The sequence below is a fragment of the Pristis pectinata genome, chromosome 17 (genome assembly GCF_009764475.1).
Source record: "Pristis pectinata isolate sPriPec2 chromosome 17, sPriPec2.1.pri, whole genome shotgun sequence".
Lineage (NCBI taxonomy): Eukaryota > Metazoa > Chordata > Chondrichthyes > Rhinopristiformes > Pristidae > Pristis > Pristis pectinata.
This window is the reverse complement of record NC_067421.1, coordinates 6174024-6188467: the sequence shown is the minus strand read 5'-3', so window position 1 is coordinate 6188467 and position 14444 is coordinate 6174024.

Genomic DNA, 14444 nt, shown 5'->3' with positions numbered 1-14444 from the left:
TCCCCTTTGACACTCACCAACTTTTATCGATGCACCATAGAAAGTATCCTGCCTGGATGCATCACGGCTTGGTATGGCAACTGCTCTTCCCGAGACTGCAAGAAACAGCAGAGAGTTGTGGACACAGCCCAGCACATCACGGAAACCAGCCTTCCCTCCATACCTCTCGCTGCCTTGGTGAAGCAGCCAGCAGAATCAAACCAACCACCCAGGTCCTTCTCTCCCATCAGGCGATACAGGAGCCTGAGGGTATATACCACCAGGCTCAAGGACAGCTTCTATTCCACTGTGATAAGACTATTGAATGGTTCCCTAATACCATAAGATGGACTCTTGACATCACAATCTACCTTCTTTAACCTTGCACCTTATTGTCTACCTGCAATGCACTTTCCTGTGGCCGTGACACTTTACTCTGTATTCTGTTATTGTTTTTACCCTGTACTACCTCAATGCACTGTGTAATGAACTGATCTATATGAATGGGATGCAAGACAAGTTTTTCACTGTACCTCAGTACAAGTGACAATAATAAACCAATACCAATAATGATGAGGTACCACTGAGATTCTTTTCTTCCTGAACCAACGACCTATGGAATTTTGGAAGATGACAACTTGTACATCCAATATCTCGAAAGCCATCACCTTTGAAACTTTATGATTCAGGTCTCGGGGATTTATATATTTTCAGTCCCTTTAATATTTTTAATACTGATTTTTTTCTAATGCTACTTTCTTTCCTCAAATACTCTAGCCCTGTAGTTCTCCAAATTTTCTCTGTCTTCTGTGGGATAGACAAAAATACTTCTTTAATTTTTTTGCCAGTATTTTATTAAAAATAAGGCAGTATTTCCTGCTTCAATCTGTAAAGGACAAATGTTACCTTTTATTTTTAATCTTTTCCTTTTTACACTATCAGAGTGTTTACAGTCTGTTTTGGTTTATCTCTGGAATACCCTCATATTTTCCTTTCATCAGTGAATTGGACCTCCTTTGATAAACTCTTGTTTTCACAATATTGGGGCTTGCTCCTTTTTGGCAATACTATATGCCATTTCTTTTGATGTAATACTGTTCTCACCTATTGATAGCCATGACTGGACCACTTTTGGGATTTTTTCCTTGAAGTATACATATTTGCTGTAAACTATGTATGTACACTTAAATGTTAGCCATTACTTGAGGCTAAGCATTGGGAACATGCAGAGGCCCTGTCTAAGTCATAGAAGAAGTGGGCCACCTCACAAGCTACCCACCTGTCTCATATGGAGGAGTCTGGGTTTCCCATATTGGCCTCATTAAACACTTCAGACTCCCCAGGTCATTTTTGATCCCCAGGTTAATGTCTTAGAAGAAAACTGTTGTGCCTTTTATTTTTCCAATCAACTATGGGGAAATCATGAATCATACCTTCATGTTTTGCTTTATTCAGGTTTAAGACTGTGGTTTTGGATTGAAATCACCTTCAAATTTTAAATAAAATATATCATATCATCACTGTTCCTTAATAGACCCTAACCAGATCATCAATTAATCCTTTATCATTCCACAACATTAGATCTAAAGTAGTCTGTTCCCTTGTTGGTTCCTCAACATACTAATCTAAAAACATCTCAAAAGCTCAGTGAATTCATTCTTGGTTAATTAGTGGTAATTCACTTTTCCCAGTCTAGACATAGAATGATATTCAGAGTGATCATTCCTTAACCCTTGTTATACGCATGTCTAGTTTTCATTGTGCCCCGTGTTACAAGCCCATAAATGACACCCAAGAATGTTTTCTGTCCCTTGCAGTTTCTTGGCTATTAGGTCATACGCAGTGCACATCAACATAAGAGTGTACCATTTTCCCCGCTTTGATTAATTAGAGGTACACTCTTATGCGGATATGCACTGTCCGTTTCTGATGGTCTTTGATGAAGGTTTAATTCATTTTTTTTTATAGGCATTGGATGGTGTGTTGAATGCCTAAGAGTGAAGAAGATAATGTTTGTGTCATGCAACTCCATCATTTTCTTACCTACAATTGTGGTTGCAGTATGCTCATTATTCAGGTGGTCTTCATGTGTGAGTCTTCATCTTCCTTCATGTGTGCCATGAGTCGCTTTCTTGTCTCCTAATTCTTTTGTTGATTATAACTGTGAGTTTCACTACTTGCCAATTTCTATCACAAGCTGTTATATCTTCTATCGATCTATGTTTCCTCAATGAGACATTGCCCCAAAACCTGAAAAAAAAACAGAAAATGGTGAAATACTGAGCAGGTCCATCTCTGACTCTTCCCTTACCTTTCTGGATCTCTCTGTCTCCAGGGGAGAGGCTAGTAACAGACATTCATTACTACCCTACAAACTCCCATGGCTATTGCAACTATTCTTTGTCCCACCTGGCCTTCTGTGAGGACTACATTCATTCTCCTAGTTCCTCCATCTCTTTTGCATTTGCTGCAGTAATGATATAGATGCCTCTGAGATGTCTTCTAGGATTATGGCTTCCCTTCTAAGGTAGTTAACAGTCAATAAACTCGACTTGACTATTGTTAACAGTCCTTGACTGAATCTCATCTATTTTCCACATCTCTGCTCTATCCTTCTCCTGCTCAACAGAGCAAGGATAGAATTTCCTTGGTCCTCACCTTTTACTTGTCCAGTTTCTGCGTTCAACAGATCACTCTTTGCAAGTTCAGCCATATTTGATGAGATTCCACCACACATGTTCCCCTCCCCTTTACAGCATATTGGTATTGGTTTATTATTGTCACTTGTACCGAGGTACAGTGAAAAACTTGTCTAGCAAACCGATCGTACAGGTCAGTTCATTGAGTTAGTACAGAGTGCATTGATGTAGTACAGGTAAAAACAATAACAATACAGAGTAAAGTGTCACAGCTACAGAGAAAGTGCAGTGCAATAAGGTGCAAGGTCACAACAAGGTGGATCATGAGGTCATAGTCCATCTCACTGTATAAGGGAACCATTCAATAGTCTTATCACAGTGGGGTAGAAGCTGTCATCAAGTCTGGTGGTACATGCCCTCAGGCTCCTGTATCTTCTACCCGATGGAAGAGGAGAGAAGAGAGAATGTCCTGGGTGGGTGGGGTCTTTGATTATGTTGGCTGCTTCACCAAGACAACGAGAGAGTCCAAGGAGGGGAGGCTGGTGTCCGTGATGCGCTGGGCTGTGTCCACAACTCTGCAGTTTCTTGCGGTCCTGGGCAGAGCAGTTGCCGTACCAAGCCGTGATACATCCAGATAGGATGCTTTCTATGGTGCATCGATAAAGGTTGGTGAGAGTCAAAGGGGACAAACCAAATTTCTTTAGCCTTCTGAGGAAGTAGAGGCGCTGGCGAGCTTTCTTGGCTGTGGCATCTACGTGATTTGACCAGGACAGGCTGTTGATGATGTTCACTCCCAGGGACTTGAATCTCTCAACCCTCTCGACCGCAGCACCATTGATGTAGCATGTACACCGCCCCCCTTTTTAGAAGGGACTGTTGTCTTCGTGACTCCTTGGTCCGCTCTTTCTTCTCCACCAGCCACTTCCCCTCTTATAGCACTTTCTCATACAAATGCAGGAGATACTCCTTCTGTCCCTTCCCAGTACCTAGGAACCCCATCAGTCCTTCTGGGTGAAGCAGCCAATCACTTGCACTTCTTCCAATCTACCTTCATAATGTGACCTCCTCTATATTAGATACAAGATTGGATGACTAGTTTATGAAATACCTCTGAACCTGAGCTTTAATTCTCCATTTCACTCCTACGTTATTTTTATGTCTGCAGCCTCCAGCACAGTCTATAATTTCACATGTTGCTTTCTCTGTATTAGAATAGGCTGGGTCATCTATCTGTGATACTGGCTCAGTATTTCTCCCTTGTTTACAGCATGTTCTCTTTTGATTTCAGATTTCCAATTTCAGCAGTTTTTTTGGATTTTTGCCCCAGTGCCTGAACTTGTTTTGGGTCATGACATAATCTGGAGACAATAGTCTTCCGTTTCGTACAACTGTGTGTCTTGCTGGGCCACTTTTGAGTGCTATAAAATATTATGTTAGGTCCTCTCACCATGAATCAGTTGGAGTTTTAGTAATTAGTAGCTTTCAAGGGCTTTTTGATACTGATTTACATCTTAACTGATGACCTTCTGTACTGTGCCAGAATCTCTGTATACGTTCTACTTGGTATAATCCATCCTTCGTCACTCTACCTTTATCTTCTCAGTCTGAAACACTGAGGTTGCCTCATACAATGGATGAAGCCCAGTTTCAGTTAAAATAGTGATTTGACTCTTACCGCTTCTACATCCCTCAGCCATCTTGTGTGAGCTGCATCCAATCACAGCCCGTTCTCCCCTGTTCACACTTCATTTGGTTTCATCCTCCAAGGTATGTCTCATTAGCAACCCCTCCCTTCAGTTATTCTTTTGACAGTTATTCTTATGATTCTTTTGATGAAAATGCTTCTTTAATCATCAAATATTTTCTCAAGAAATCTGTTTTAATTGAGAAATGGTTACAGTACAACATAACATGACAATGTACCATTGTTCTTCTTGTGGAGTATTTAATGTGCTCAGTAAGTTCGGGAGTTCCTGATGAGAGAGAGGAACTACAGCATTAGCATTTGTTAAAGGCTAAAGTTACAGGCTCCCCAATAGGTTTGGTTTATTCTCATTCAAGAGAAAATGACAAATTATTGTACATTAGTCAGGGTTCTTCACACAGACACATTTATTTGTTTTGCACTTTGAAAATTTTACAGCTGAAAATTTGAAATGGAGGGAGTTACTTCCTTATTCAGCACAGACGGTGTGGTCCAATGCAACATGTTTACGTATAAACTGGAAAAGTTTGTAGCTTCAGTTAATGGCCAAAAGGGAAAGTTCTAACAAATAGTGCTTCTAGTTTTGGAGTCTTGGTTGGGGATCTGTAGGATCTAATATTCCCTGATGTCACAAAGTGTTCTGGTAGCTCCCTTCTTTTGAACAAAAAAATGCTGGAAACACTCAGCAGGTCAGGCAGCATCTGTGGAAGGAGAAACAGTCAACGTTTTGCGCCTGCGACCCTTCATCAGAACTGGGACACCTTATTGAAGATTAGAAAGAAAGGGAACCACTGAAGGTGAACAAGACAAAAAGACAGATGGAAGTCCCACTAGATAGCAGAGAACTTCTTTCAAGGTTGGAATTCCTGGAAGAGAAGTGCAATGAATTCAACAGTAAATAAAAATATTTTAAAAATTGCTGATGCTGGTATTCTGAAACAAAAGCAGAAAATGCTGGAAATAGCAGCACAGTCAACATCTGTGGAAGGAGAAGCAGTTAACATTTCGGGTTCAGGATCCTTCATCAGAACTTCTTTAGTGCACTGATACATAAATTGTACTTTAATATCTAGCCCCTGCGGGTATGGAACAGATATGTCACCACATAAGGATATAAATGTAATTCCTGGTTAATGATGAATTAGTGACACAGCATGGAAACAGGCCCTTTGGCCCAACTCATCCATGCCAACCAAGTTGCCCATCTAAGCTAGTCCTATTTGCCTGCATTTGACCCATATCCCTCTAAACCATTCCTATCCATGAACCTATCCAAATATCTTTTAAATGTTGTAGTTGTACCTGCTCCAACCACTTCCCCTGGCAGCTGGTTCCAAATACAGACCACCCTCTGGGTGAAAAAGTTGCCCCTCAGGTTCCTATTAAATATTTCCCCTCTCACCTTAAACCTATGTCCAAAGTTCTTGATTCCCCAACCCTGGGAAAAAGTCCAGCTCAGACACGGTTGCAGTGGGATCATGCTGAAATTGGGTTCAATCGTCCTAGCGAGGTATCATCATGTGTGTACGGATGTTGTGTGGAGACAGAAACTGCCAGGGTTTAATGTCCTTGAAGCTTGCTGAAATTCATTACTAAGTTTAAGGAAGGCATATGGCTATGTGGACAATTTAGAGGTTTGGTGGCAATCACAGGGTCAGTTTGACCCCATGATTCAGCAGGTATGAAAAGGAACCCTGAACTCCCAATTTCAAAGCTGTGTTGCCACTGTTTGGGAATTATCAGACATGGGCCATCTTTTAGGGGTTATGAAATAGGGGTCGCAGGTATTAATACAAACAAGGACCAACCAGTCTTCAACCAGCTGGTTGAAATGTAAAGTACAAGCAGTAAACAGTTTTGAAATTAAAAGGTACCTACAGAGCACAGGCTGTTGGCCCACAGCAGGGGGCTGGCTGCTTAAGATAAGGTTTGTAAAGTGATGTGACCAGGAGGTGTTCTCATCTGTGTCAGCCAAACATAAGTCAATGGGCTATGTTAATTGGCCTGCATCAAACAAGGCACCTGCAACTAGGGTATTTTGCAGATCAAGGAGGGCTGCCAGATCAGACTAAATTTTGTCACCTAGCATATCAAACATGTTCGTAGGCAATAATTGCTCTATTAATAACTGGGATATTTGTGTACTCAGAGAGTCAGCCCTCACAACATTAATCTTGGGCATCTGATTCTCTGTTCTCAGTAGCTTTGAGGCCATCTGTGTGAATTAGTTTGTCCCAAAAAAGATGTTTGAACCTTCAGAGGTCTCTTATCAGTTACAATGTGCTCCCGTATGTACTTCAATGGAACCATTTGTCAGACACAAAATATTGAAGTAAATGATGCCATTGTAGTTATTGAACTTGTACTGAATCACCCACTGTTACCATTGTCCTTAAGAGTATAAGATCTTGATGTACTTTGAGTTTGGGAGCCTCTACCGAGGTCTCCAAGAGAACGGCTGCTCAGGGTTACCATCGCCTATGGGCAGGACAGAGTGGCGGATGCCTGCCTGGTCAGCTTGGACCAGGAGAAGGCCTTCGACAGGATATCACACATGTACATGTTGGACGTGCTCTCCAAAATGGGTTTTGGGGAGTGAACCAGAAATTGAATCCAACTGCTCTACATAGATATCCATAGTGCAGTTCAAATCATGGGTGGGAGACAGATAGTGTCACCATCAGGTCTGGAGTCAGGCAGGGTTGTCCACTCTGCCCTGTCTTGTTTGTGTACTGCATAGAACCCTTTGCCAAATCCATCAGGAAGGACGAGACCATAAGAGGGGTGACATTGCCAGGCAGTGGAGGCACACGTCAAAACTTCCCTGTATATGGACGATGTTGCGGTCTTCTGCTCAGGTCCACAGTCAGTTCGCAGATTGATCAGCATCTGCGACCATTTCGAGCTGACATCGGGGGCCAGAGTCAACCTCAGGAAGAGCGAGGCCATGCTCTTTGGAAACTGGCCCGACCGATCCAACATCCCCTTCACCATCAGGTCTGACTACCTGAAGGTGCTGGGGGTCTGGTTTGGTGGGGCTGAGGGTTGTATCGAGATTGGCTGGAGTGGATTGGGAAGGTCAAACAAAAATTGGGTTTGTGGAAATTGCATTCTCTGTCAATAACTGGGAAGAACTTGGTCATCAGGTGCGATGTGCTCTCAGGGCTGCTGTACCTGGTGCAGGTGTGGCCTGTTCCTCGCTCCTCTGCCTTGGCAATCACCTAAGACTGGAATGGGGGCAAAAGTGTACCCAACGCTGCCCTCACCCTGATGACCACCTTGGTGTGTGGCTGTATCAGTCAGTGTGTGGACCCCAAGTACATGGGCACCGTGTCACTTTGTGCTGAGGTTCTACCTGTCCCCGGTGTTGCGGAGGATGGGCCCAGCCCCTCTACTGCCCAATGTCCCAGTCAGCTGGACGTTGCCACACCACCTGTCCTTTCTGGAAGAGTTCTCCCAAGTAAACACCTTTGACCATAAATCCATCAGGCAGTGGTCAGTGCGAAATGTACTTCAGACACTACGGGACAGGGACACCATGGATTCTGTGAGTTTGTTCCCAGAGCAAACAGTCCAAACCAGATGGCAGAACGCCCTTGCCAGATCTGACCGACAAGCACAAAGACCTCGCTTGGCTGGCGGTGATAGGCACCCTCCCAGTCAGAGCTTTCCTCCACAGACAACATATCACCCCCAATGTATGCTGTCCTTGGGATGGCTGCGGTGGGGAAGAAACGGTCACCCACCTCTTTGCAGACTGGGTTTGCTCAGAGGGCGTGGAGACGGATGCGAGGGTCCGTGTCCTGGTTCATCCCCAGCAGCTGCGTGACACAGGACTCTCTGATCTCCGAGCTGTTCCCAGGGACACACAGAGACAGACATCAAGTGCGGCTGGAAGGTCACCAACTCAGTGAAGGACGCCCTTTAGTCTGCCCGAAACCTGTTGGTCTCGCAGCTCGGCGAGATGTCTGTAGGGGAATGCTGCTGACTGGCACAGTCCCGGCTGCAGGAGTCTGTGCTGAGGGATGCACTGAAGCACGGTGCAGCCAATGCAAAGGCTCTGTGGGGAAGGACCACAGTCTGGGCTCCTTCTGCTGCCGCACATGGAGGGGCAGAGGTGGGTGGGGAAGCCCCTCAAACAATGAAAGGTGCATCACCTCAGGGAGCCACATAAGTGGCAATGGTGCTGTTTGTTTGTTTGTTTTATTTTCTCCTTAAGTTTTACGTACTGAATGCAAAAGATGCATTTCACTGTGTGTTTCGATGTACATGTGACTAATAAAGAAATCTTATCTTAACAGTGAATGTCAATCTTTTGTATTTTGCACTGTGTTCTTCCTTTGTATATATTTTTATTATAAAAAAGTTTATTTTTGAAATTAAAAAAGTCATGATGAATAAAGACTTTCGTATCCACCAGTTTCTCCAGTGACTTAGTCACAGTCACAACAGCCACCAAATCCAAGTCATAAACCATCTCAACCATAAACCTCTGGTTAAATCCCATTCAGAATGAAGAGTCAATTTCTGGGCACCTTATTGAAATCGGGTGGCACATATTCACTGCAATGTTGTTGGGTTCTAAAAGAATTAAATTAGTCATGGCTTACGTATAGGAAATCGAGGGTGTAATTAGGATGATGAAATAACTTAATAGGTAGACAAAAAAATCCTCTTGTAGTGGAACCTGAATAAACAGGAATAATATAGTTAAAGCTGAGTCATTGTGGATGAGTTCATGAAACACAAAGGTGTAGAAAATCTGGACCTCGGTAGGAAAAAAGGATCACGAGGCTAAAGGTCAATAGAAAATGGAGATGGATTTTTGCAAAGCTTAGGCATGATCTAATCGGGGTAGGCAGGTGGGCATCTCCAGGTGGAGGCTCCAGTGCTAACAATATATCATTTTTCCATCAATGACATAGAATTAACATTCAGGAATTAGTACCGGCAATGTGGGAGCACATTACCACATGCATTGCTGGAAGGGCAATAAATGGACCATTAACAGTATTTTTTGCACTTAAAACTGAATGTTTAAATATTCTGGTTATTGAATGGGATGGAATAACCTCCCCTTTTAATAAATGCACGGTGATGCTTTTTAATAAATGCTTTCATTGCTATGCTATTTGAAGAACATCCTCTTGAAGCTGGAATCCCCAAGCCCAACCAAGCAATCAGGTTGTGCATTAACAGTTTTGGAAAGCTATCTGTTAACATGTGCTTCCCCTGGGGCTTTATCTGGTGACGTTTGTCCCTTTTGACTTCAACTTATACCCAAAATTCTTTCTTGAAGTTGGGCCTGAAGTTCACCTGGGCTTTTGACCCCAATAGTGGGCTGCTAAATATCATAGTAGAAGTGTCATGTGACACTTTCGGATGTGTTAACTGTGAAAATGGGACCAGAATGGGAGCTGGTGATTTCCAGGAGCACTATGGTGAAGGGATTTGCTACCAAAACAGACAAGGGTTATTCAAGAAGAGTAAGTGAGTCTTTGAATTAGCAAACTCTCCTTATCTCCTCTAAGATCCAGGTTCTAATCCCACCCAGGTTTATGGGCAGAATTCCTCATGTTTTTCGTGTTGATTTTTGAAAGCACAAAATATCCCATGATTTTGTACAAATTTGATATACTTTTGAAATGGCCAGATTGTGTAGTCTGAGGAATATTGTTTGAGCAGAGTGAATGACATGTTACTTTACACCTGGCCCATGACGTGCAAGGGAGCCAGTGTTGGGTTAGTTTTTTGTATGTCAACAGTATTACAGAATACATGATGAGAAAAGGTGTGGGGTTATTGGTCTGTAAGAAGTAGAAACTGCAAAAAGTTTCCTTAGGAAAGGTTCCAATGCTATGCTGAACCATATAGGGTGAAGTGAGGAGCTGTAGGCTCAGCTATCATCTACCCTAATGGTGTGAGACGTTTTGAGGTGCTCAGTGAAGACACAGCTGAAGTAAACATTTGGGGGAGACAGGAAGGGAAATTGAAATGTTCCTTGCACATTATCAGGGCCAGAGAAATCTTGCAATCTACAAATACAAATCTTTAAGGCTGGAAAGAATCCTTAGATAGAAAATGAGAAATAGTTTCTGCTGGCAGAGGATCCAGTAATCAGAAAACATCGATAGGCAAAAGTTGGCAAAAATACCAGAGACGAACAAGTGGAAATATGTTTTTATGCAGCAAATTATATGATGGATTCTGAAGCTATAAAGGACCATTGATGGTAAGTGCTTAGCCCTACCTGTTTCCATCATGATGCAGTATTGTCTTTCAGCAGGCAAAGCCTACTGTTACTGAATCACTTGCATGTGGGGCCAGTCCTATACTTCAGTCAGGTTATTAGTTGACTGGTGGTTGCTGGGGAACAAGCTGGCTGAAGGCTCCTGTTAGGAACTTGCGCATAGATGCAAAGTTCTAATATCATGAGGATCATGTAATAACGCAAGTTCAAATGAAACAAATGAGTAGTGTTCTGAAATAACAAGTCACCCTCGTAGAAAACCCCTAGCATCTGTTTGGTGCTTTTTTCTTGTTCTCAAGATCCTATGACATAGTTCCCCAGAAACTATAGCTTAGGAGATGGAAATATGTTGGGCCTCCATTGAGAGTCATGCCAGTGACCTCCAGGATCTGTGGCTGTGAAGGAAACGGCTGCAGACCACTGGGACTTACTACTCCCCCTCACTCCCCCCCCCCCCCCCACCCACCCAAAGCTCTTCCTCCATCCTCTCCTCATTGTTGTTCTGGTTCCACTTCTTCCTCCTCCCTTGCAACTTCCTCCTCCTCCCCTCTCAATACCTCCCTCCTTCTGTCTCCTGTTTCATGTTCCTGCTCCCCTATTCCCACTCTTTCCAAACTTCTCCTTCCTTCTTCCTTATCTCCTACTCAACTCCTCCTTCCATGCCTCCCCCGTCTCTACCACTCCTCCTCCATTACTCCTCCTCCCTACTCCTCCTCCCTACCCCTCCTTCCTCTCCAGCTCGATCACTAAACCCACTTCTACTCGGATTCCGTTACCATTTCGCAATAGGTCTGGTTGCTTCACCTCCTTTGTACTTCTACATTTGGTTGCATGCAGAAATATTGCTTCCTTGTTAAAGTGGAGCTATCTCCTTATTAAATACTTACTGTACTTACACATCACCAGACCACAGAACTATGTTGTCTGGCCATTACAATTTTCTCACTCCTGCAGCTGCCTCCTCGCACCACAAGCCCCACCAATCCCACCCCCACCTCACTGTTAATTCTAATTGGTGTGGGGTTCCTGGGAAAACTGTTGTCCTCAGAAAAATGCCAAAATTTGCCGTGATATTTGATTTGGCCACTGTCAGAGAGGAGGATCAGGATGAATTACCATTGCCAGATAATACTATGTGATAATAGGTGAACCTCCTCCCCCACCCTGTCTTGCTATGAGGGAACAAGAAGTAGTTGCATTACAGTGCATGAGCAATAGTGACTGTGAAATTTCTGAGAGGATCATGTACCTGCAAAACAGTTCAAACAGTCAGGAGTCATTATATCACAGAAGGAGGCCATGCAGCCCATCGAGACTATGTTGCCTCTCTGTAGTGCAATCCAGTCAGGTATCTGGGTTATAAACTTTGGTTCGGATAAAAGAACTGAGCGCTGTTTACACATATTGCAACTTCACCGTAATGGACATTGTTAGCATTAATGCAATTTTTCAAAACACTTTTCAGATTTGTTCTTAATTTGTACACATTCGCTTACAGCAGCAGTAACCACAGTGTCGTCCTTGAAAAAAATACAGAAGGACATTGTGACACAAGCAGAAGGGGTGTTAGGCATCAGTGAGAATGAATAAACAGATCGGGAGAGAGGTCTTCAGGCCCTGCGCTAAGAGTCTTGGTTCTCACACTGTTGAACTTTTCTGTTATTTGAGGAAAATTGATCAATATTCAGCAGAACAGCACCAAGGCAAGTAGCAGGAGAAGTAAAGGACTTCTCCAGTTGATTTTGAATTCACAACCTGCACTTCGGTATGTTTGGAGGTCTGTGCGCTATTCTCTGCACTATTCTGGCACTTGGAGCGGAAAACACCAATTCTCTCTGTGCAGTAAATGCAGTGGAGAGTTCATCAAAAGTTCTGCACAATCTGAGAATGCTTGAAAAGTTTTGTGTGCACTTTGTAAAAGTGGAACATCGGTCTACTGAACTAAATCCGCAAATGGCAATTTACAGGAAAAGCCACCAGCAAATTCTCAGGATCATCTCTACAGGATTCACACAGAATTCTATCTTTTTGTAACATCAGAAGAGAAATATAAAGTAAATTTATTTTCCCTGCAAATACTCCAAAAATGAAATCGACAGATGGTTTAATCAAACTCTCTCATTGTCTCTGTAAAAAAAACTTGAACATTCTTAATACACTAGAGAGAGAGAAGTTTGACTGAGGAATGAAGAATTTTATCTCAGTGCACCCAAAATGCAGGATGATTGATTAATGCATGACACTGAGTTTATTGTAGACATCTGGAATTGAACAGAATCACGTCAAGAGCATGACTTGGAATTTGTGCCCTGATGGTTTTCACCAATTGGTGTTTTTGACAAGGTTCCCTCTTTCAGTTCCAATTGAAGAAAGATGCCTTAGTGCAAAAAGCACATCCTCAGTGGACCCTGCAGCAGCCCGACTGAAGCTTGTCTTCAGAAACTATTCTTGCAGTGGAGACTGACTTAACCAACAGTGTTAACACAGAAGAGGCTGCAGATACCTTTATTCATACAGTTCGATGATGCACGGATTTTAATTGAAATGGTGTGTGTAACTGTGGTTATTTTTACTTATATGGGGTGGCTGAATGTTTATGGTTCAATGTGTATTATGTGTGAGTGTTCAGTGTGCCTCTACAGAAGTGGTCAAATTTAATTTCCTGTGCACGCTCTGATGCTTTTTATTCAAAGAGAACTGCCTACATTTCACTTTTTTTCTTCCCAAAGCGCAGCAGGAAAAGTGGACGTGTCTCTGAAAGGATTGCAGACTTTTCAAGTATTCAGGATGTCAGTGACCAATCGCAACTCTGAGAGGCCTGCGATTGAAAGTGGTCCTTCTCCCTCAGTGTCCAGCTGTGTGAGTATCAGCAGTGTATTGTGCAGCGCAGTGCCCTGTATCCCAACAGGGTCATTGTACCTTTATTCTGCAGTTGCCTATGGTGCCATCTGCACTGAGCCACTGTGACAAATCAAAGGGTGGCTACTAGGTGACGACTATGTGGTGATTACATGGTGCATGTCTGTGTGTAGCTCACATATGCATGGTCTGCTTGCATACAGCATGCATAACTAGAATTCCTTTCTGGCATTGCTAAATGTAACAGAGTGTGTTGAGCAGTGCCTCTGCAGCCTGCTGTGCTCTGGAGGAGCCCCGCAGGCTCATCAGAGTGGATAGCAAGAACCGTGGTGTACTTCCGTGAGGCTGCACTGTCTCATTATCACGGGGCACAGCCCTGCCAATGGCTGGATAGAAGGATTGAGACGCAGGAGAACAAGGCAAGAAGTATTCATCCCCTTTCTGTGCCATTAAAAGCAATAATTCAATATCATCCTGTCCCTCTGTTGCTGTCACAGTGTTCACCTGGTCAAATTACAAAAAATATAAGTCAGCGCAAAGTTAGCATTCTAATCAAACTGTGCTACATTATAGAGAAATGTCACCTGAACGCCTTTTCCAATCTCTTTGTGCCTGTCTCCTGCGTGTCCTCGTGCTTCCCTGCACCACCACCGCTGGTACGGTGGAGGACAGAAGACTTGGATTTGAACTGCGCCATCTCATCATTTTGGAATTCCAGCTGAGTGGAAGTGGCGGGACCATGAGTTCCTGTCGCCCTGAGAAAGGACGGCAGATTTAAGCTGCACAGAGGCATTGCTCTTTGCTGAGGTCAGTGCCTCGGAAATCCAGGTAACCAGTTGTACAAGATGCTGGTGAAACCGCACTTGGAGTATTGTGTTCGGTTTTGGTCACTGTGCTACAGGAAAGATGCCATTAAATTGGAAAGAGACCAGAAAAGATTTACAAGGAGGTTGCCAGGATTCGAGGGACTGAGTTATAGGGAGGGGATGGACAGGCTAGGACTTTTTTCTTT